Source organism: Triticum aestivum, chromosome 3B (genome assembly GCF_018294505.1).
Source record: "Triticum aestivum cultivar Chinese Spring chromosome 3B, IWGSC CS RefSeq v2.1, whole genome shotgun sequence".
NCBI lineage: Eukaryota > Viridiplantae > Streptophyta > Magnoliopsida > Poales > Poaceae > Triticum > Triticum aestivum.
The window spans coordinates 672462711-672470055 of NC_057801.1; the positions used below are offsets into that span (position 1 = coordinate 672462711).

The window sequence follows — 7345 nt, forward strand, 5'->3', positions numbered from 1 at the left end:
CTATTTCCCTTCGTAACATTTCGGTCTAATCGAAGTGAGCGATCGGTCTCACCGAGTTGGCATTGCAAACTCTCTGTTTCCTTTTTGTAACGTTTCGGTCTAACTGAGATGAGCGATCGGTCCCATCGAGTTTGCCTGACCAAGTCTTTGTTTGCTTATTACTAAAATTGGTCTCATCAAGTTCATGTGATCGGTCTCACCGAGATGAGGTTTTGCCCTAACCTTAGCGCATCGGTCTCACCGAGTTGATGTTGTCGGTCCCACCGAAATGCCTAACGTTCACATTCTGAACCAAATCGGTCTAACCGAGTTTAACCATTTGGTCCCACCGAGTTTGGGAATTTGTGTGTATCGGTTAGATTTTGTGTGGAGGCTATATATACCCCTCCACCCTCTTCTCCATCAGTGAGAGAGCCATCAGAACATGCCTACACTTCCACTACTCATTTTCTAAGAGAGAACCACCTACTCATGTGTTGAGACCAAGACATTCCAATCCAACCACAAGAATCTTGATCTCTAGCCTTCCCCAAGTTGTTTTTCACTCAAATCATGTTTCCACCATAGCCAAATCTGTGAGAGAGAGTTGAGTGTTGGGGAGACTATCATTTGAAGCACAAGAGCAAGGAGTTCATCATCAACACACCATCTATTACCTTTTGGAGAGTGTGTCTCCTAGATTGGTTAGGTGTCACTTGGGAGCCTCCGTCAAGATTGTGGAGTTGAACCAAGGAGTTTGTAAGGGCAAGGAGATCGCCTACTTCGTGAAGATCTACCCTAGTGAGGCAAGTCCTTCGTGGGAGATGGCCATGGTGGGATAGACAAAATTGCTTCTTCGTGGACCCTTCGTCCGGTGCAGGAGGCACCGCTGTGTCGGCGACATCACTCAGGCCCTCTAGTTCGTTTGTGTAGTATGAACCATGCGTAGTAGTCTGAACTTAAGTAGTGTAGGTTTGAACTAAAACCCGAATCTCTTTTGTTGTCAACAAGTCCATATTTTTCCCAGGGAGCATCACCCTCGGGTCCAGAAGGGGCATGGGACGCCCTGTTGTTTTAAACTTATGCCTCGTAGCTTATGATCTGCCTGTTCTTTGCTTGTTCTTGTTGTTTTTCTGCTGTTGTTGATCATAGTGTGTTGTGTGTGTTGTGTGTGTGTTGTGTGTGTGTTGTGTGTTGTCAAATGGGTGGTAACTCCACCACATTTGAAAGAGGTGAGCGGATCAAGTACTTGCACACAACCAAACATATGTGCTTTGCATCTGCTCACACCTAAAGCACAAACACAGGCACCCAATCTATATGCTGATGTTGGTTTTTTGCATGCATATGCTCAGCCAGGCCCAGTTGGGACAAGCATTCAAAGTGCCCAAAAACAATGCAGGTAACCAAACGCGCCCATAATGTGGCATGGACTTGCATGTATAAGCATGAGTTGCCGTTTTTTCTCACTCCACACTAGTTCTACTGATTTTACATAATGGTCCTCATAGTTCTCATTTCCGAGATCCAAAATTTTAGGATTTCACGCGACATCTTTTCAGCCTCTCACGTATGCTACTATTTTTATTGACAGGTCCTCATAATTTTATTTCCATCTTTTGTGATCCTTACAGCTGCCAATTTTTTGGGTGGCAGGTCAACTGCCAAATTTTACTCTTGAACCATGACATTTCTTGTGGACATGTATACACATGAAATACTCCCTCCCTTTCATTCTACTTTGCGTATTAGATTGTCTGAAGTCAAACTTTGCAACGTTAGACCAAATTTATATTAGAAAATATAAACATCTACAATGCCTAATAAGTATAATATGAAATTATATTTTATGGTGGATCTAATGATGTCGTTGTTCTATTGTGAATGTTAATAATTTTTTGAATAAACTTGGTCAAACACTAAAGGGTTTGGCTTCAGACAAATCTAATATCCAAAATAAAAAGAGTAGCTACATGATCTTTTTTTTTTTGGCGAGATTGGATGAAAGTGATGATGCACGATGCAAACAGGCCATGCGTTTGTAATTTCAAAATTGTCACCACTTGATATGAGCAAATAGTTATAGTGTCCCGTGTGACGATCTTGTGTTTTTTGGGGGAATTTTCTAGTTACTTCCGTGCAAAATCGGTCATGTATAACTCTAATTGTATCAATATACTAGATGAATATTATTAGTTGTGCTTCAGTTTGACATAGAGGTGCCCTTCTAAAGTTGGATAAGCAAAGCAGTTCTTGAATGTGAACCTGCCTACTTTATTCAGCTATCTGAGGATGCACAGCTATCGCAGGACGCACGAAGCACGACACTCATTTCTATTCAACACTCCTCCTTTTGGACGATTCATACGTATTTTTTTCTTTTCTTTTCAAAATGATAGGATTCCTTCATTCATTAAGAAGAAAAGAATTACCCGGTTAATTAGACCATAGATATACAATGCAGTGTCTCACTTTATCTGGATGCCACTTGATGACTTTACCATGGTTGCCTCCACCATGTGTGAAGAGAGCATGAACTTCAATCTCCCACTATTTCAAAACATGACTAAGGAAATTAAATTAAGTAAATAAAATAAGACTTTCCAGTGATGTTTTTTTTATTTTCTTATGCACAAACAGTAGTGGAATTCCCTACTTCGTAATTTTCACTACTAAAAGGAGGAAAGTGGAAGGACAGTACAAAGTTACATAATTAGACGACATATATATTCTAGTGGTCAAATATCAATTGTGTTTAACATATACCTTATGGATTTTTATGCACATTAGACAACATTGTCAAGTTTTTTTTTACCATTAAATCACTCTTTTTTCTCTCCTTGCGAAGCTGACAGTCAGCGGCGACAAGCTGCTCCTCTTTGACTCCATATCATGGTTTCATCACCTTCGAAGTACCTAGTGACTTGCTTCACAATCAAGTAGTTCTCGAAGCCCCTTAAAGCAACAACAAAGATAATTCAGAGGATACCAATTTGCAGTTTGTGAACCATAGCACTGTAGAAGTAACTCATCATACTCTCTGCTCCCGGTGAAAATCAGTCATGTTCCCTCCCAATGGAGCATGCAGCATATACGTCACTCCTTAAATGTAATAATAACGCACCAATTTATGGTTATTCAGAGAAGCATGTAGCATGCTGCAAAAATATCATAAATCCTGTCCAAAGGGATGATTGCAATAAAAAAATAGTGCTCGTCTTTCCAACAGCAAATGTTAACATCTCTTGTTATATTACTCTGAATCGACATATCTGCTACGGAGTTCATGAAATATATTTTGCAGTTAATGACTCATCCAAGTTAAGCACATGTATAGACATCACCAGAGCAATGTAAAGGTCGTTCTGTGATAATCACAAGTTTTCAACATATCACCTTGAGAAAATGAGAACTAAAGGAACGCCTTGTACTCTGTGATAAGCAACTCAATTTATATTTTCCGTCCCTCAACTCTGTTGAAAGTATAGAAATGGTCCCTCAACTCCAAAACCATCAAATCTTAGTCCCTTAACTTTTGAAACCGGATAAGTTTAGTCCCTCATACTGCTTGAGCCGGTTTCGTCTGATTTGGAAGCGGTTTTGACCAAAACTTGACACATAGTCCAGGTTTGACTGAGAAGATGACGTGTGGGCCCACTCATCAATCTATGGACAGATAAAATAAGAGTACAAAATAAGCAGGAGGTTTGTGTTCAAACACGAGACCTCCAATCAGGTCAGCTTGCATGAAACTAGCTCGAGGCCTCGAGCCACACAGGCTGACGTTGATTCTTGTACTCTAAATTTCCAAATGGAGAGACGCACACAAAAAAAAGGCAGAGCAGACGCTCGCTCGCCGGCGACCACCATTGTTGCCAGCCGGCCGTGACAAGCGCAGCTCCTCCGCAGCCCGCGCAACAACGCTTCTACTACGCCGGGCTCCCCGGCATCTCCGTCGGTGACGAGGCCCTTTTCGTCCCAACCAAAGCTCGTGCGTCCTCTCTGAGCAGCCCCTAAGGGCATGTACAATGGAGGCATCACCTAGGTGCTGCCCCATGCCTCCACGAATGCACGAACGGGTGAGGAGGGTGGTTTCATCTAGCAGTTGCCCAACATGTGATACCAAGCTGCCATCATTGATGAGCATCTTTTTTATCTCTCTCCTCAGCTTTTTCACAGTTTAGTTTCCCATGCAAGGAAGAGCAGCAGTAGGATGTCACACTGGCTTGCTTTCTTCTCTATTTTCCTACCATTCTGGGCGAGGAGGCTGGTTCTTCTGCAGGAGACCCCTTTGGCCTGCAAGCAGCATGCTGGACCATCCGAACCTACGTGTATAGCTGGAGCACCACTCCACCGTGGAGCATCGGCCATGCCCTAATCCTCGACCTCACCCCGACGCCAGCCCGTGCTCCGCCTCCCACTGCCGTCGACGCAGTCGTCACTTCGTTGCTTCCCCGCCGCGTCCGAGCCATGCTCTAGTGATACGCTGGTTATTTCTCTCCTCTCCTGAAGCCTCCTCCCCGTGCCATCTAGCTGCCCGCATAGCGCCACCCGTCACCTCCGCTGGAAGCCATCGCCGGAAAAGCCTCGGCCGTCCCGCGTGCCCATGCTTGCTTTCCCAGCCATGCGGACACCCAGCTGGCTCCCCAAAAGCGTGCAGCCTCTCCCTACTAGCTCCTGCACCGCCCAGAGTGCCGCCGTCGTGCCCGCTGCCGGAGTTCCTTGCTGCGCCCAACAAGTGTTTGTGTAAATGCCTGACTGCTTGGTGTGTTGGGTGCTCGATGAGACAGTGACGTGGCGGTCAAACCCGGAGTATGTGTCAAGTTTTGGTCAAACACGCTTACACGTCAGATGAAAACCACCTTAAGCAGAAGGAGGGACTAAATTTATCCGGTTTCAAAAGTTGAGGGACTAAGATTCGCTGGTTTTAGACTTGAGGGACCATTTGTATACTTTCAAGAGAGTTGAAGGACGAAAAATATACTTTTCTCTTCTATTAATAACTTATTAACTGGCAATATAACTTATTCATACGTGAAAAAACTTCTCATGGAAATTAACACAAGCTATGTAGTCTATTGCTTGTGTGCTCTCCTGTATAACTACATGATAAATGCACAAGCAGGACATTTACTGCAAAATCATCAGAAGTAGTCGTCAATCATGATGGTTCAGTGGAAGTACTTAAGAAGGTTACTGATAAACTATATGGCCTAGTAAATTATCTAACCATGAAAACATTTTTCAATGCATGTGAATTCAAAATGCCATATCCTATCCAACTCGAGTTCAAGCATTTGCTCAATATTCAGTACAAAACTTTTACATCTGGATCTAGATTCAGGTCAAACAAAAGGGTTGAGTGAGACAAAAACGAACTCCAAACTCAATAATCGAAACTGAATGCCCATGCTTATTTATCCATTATTTATCTTGGACACGAGCAAACAATTTGTTGTGTGATGTCATATATTTTTAAAGCAAGACTAATCCCCCCACAAAATCAGATCAGGTACAAAGAATATCAGTATCACATTTATTAACTCACTGCCGTTATTAATCCAAAAAATCTGGGTGTGTACTTGTCCAACAAATCACCTACTCCCTCCGTCTAGGTGAGTAAGTCATCTTAGGTTGTGCACCGTGACCAAGGAGGAGGAGAAAACGAGAGAACTTAATGTTCATTTGCTAATTAATAGCATTGCATGCAATGAACTAACCACTGCATGTCGTGTTTGGTAGTCTCAAGTCATTAAAAGCATGCACACCCCATATCTCTTATTGGTTAATATGTCAAGAAACAAGAAACGAGGTAGAATTTAATGCACTGCGCCTAAGTGTTTTGGGATTATTTGGTTTTCGTAAGATGACTTACACACCTAGACGGAGGGAGTAAGAAATGATTTCAAGGGGGTACTGAAATCTGGTGTCCTACAAAAACAGTAAGCAGATGTTGCAAACAGGTCATCATATCTGGAAAATGATCTGTATATTACAACAAATCATCGTATTCATATTAGGTGAAAGTCATTATGCATCACATTATGAGATGCTAAAATTGGAATGACTAACAATGATTTGAAACATCCTACACGGATTGAAAGAATCAGGTAACTATGGAAGCCACAGATAGAAAGAACATAGCAGCTGACAACTTCTGCCTTTTAGAAAGAAAAATGAACAAACGCATTCCTGCAAGCAACATGTGCGTGTCAGTCTAAATGATGGTTTGAAACAATAAGAAAAGTGCTTACTCATCGCCGATAAATCACATCTCCCCCTCCACAAATTTTCGGAAGTCTGTGTATGCACGTTTAATTAGAACAGATCCTATTCAAGAATAGCAATTGTTCAGAAAGCAGGCATGAAGTAACTACCTCAAAGAGGGACAGATCCATCGTTGCAAAATTGATCCACGTATATTGAACAATTTGGAGAAGGCATCTCCAACAATATTAACTTTCCAGATTTAACTTATTTGACTAATTTGTTTCGATGGAAAGGAGGACAGACTGTGGAACTTATTTGACTAATTTGGTTCGATGGAAAGGAGGGGCAGATTGTGGGACTAATACGAAACAGAGGGCGAGCAAGGAAGCAAGTACGGAGGAGGAGGAGAGACCTTGGACTTGACGGAGCGCTTGATGAGCGACCAGAGCCCCGGCACGGACAGCACGAAGAGCCCCAGCGAGGTGTAGCAGCTCGCCTGCGAGTACCCCGTCCCCGCCCCGACGGGGCGTCGAGGAGCACCGCGGCGCTGTCGAGCGACGCCCGGGCCGGGTTTAGCTGGACCCCTCTTCGTCGGCTAGTCCCTGCTCGGCGCCGTGAGCAGGCGGCCGCCGGCCACGGAGAGGGAAAGGGAGGAGGACGCGGCTCGTGGAGACGCAGGCTTCCATTTCGTAGGGAGCAGGTGCACGGGATCGCGGACCATTGGTGGTGGAGCTACGGTCTGGATGGCATCTGCGGACCAGAAGCCGGAGGCGGCGAGCGACGGCGAGGCGCTGTGGCGAACGAGCGGCGGCCGAGAAGCTGAGGAGGGGTGGGCTAGAGCTTGCGACGACGGCCCAAGGAACTCCAATCGGAAATGGGATCCGCTGGCTTTCGGCCCGCCAATCGTTTGTCCCACATCGGCTAGCGAGGTAAAGCAGGACCGGTTTATAACCCGCACGCTGCTATCAGTCTTGTCCCTTCGGGGACACCCGGTAAATTATTATTATATGCATGACAAGCATTCATCAGGATGATACGCTACTATTTTCTATATACCCCACACAAGTTCATATTTTGAGATCCTACCAACCCAGGAAAGCACAGACTGGATCTCACGGAGGAGGAAGCCACCCCCCTGGTGGTGGACGAAGTTAGG

The 7345-nt window shown here is 44.4% G+C and overlaps 1 long non-coding RNA gene across 1 annotated transcript; it reads right to left on the reverse strand.

Moving 5' to 3' along the window:
- Positions 1–5951: 5951 nt before the first annotated feature.
- LOC123071622 (uncharacterized) lies at positions 5952–7092 on the reverse strand. Its single transcript, XR_006434468.1, has 2 exons — positions 6602–7092; positions 5952–6309 (listed from the first exon to the last, which is right to left on the reverse strand). It is a non-coding gene; the product is annotated as an uncharacterized lncRNA (long non-coding RNA).
- Positions 7093–7345: the final 253 nt, after the last annotated feature.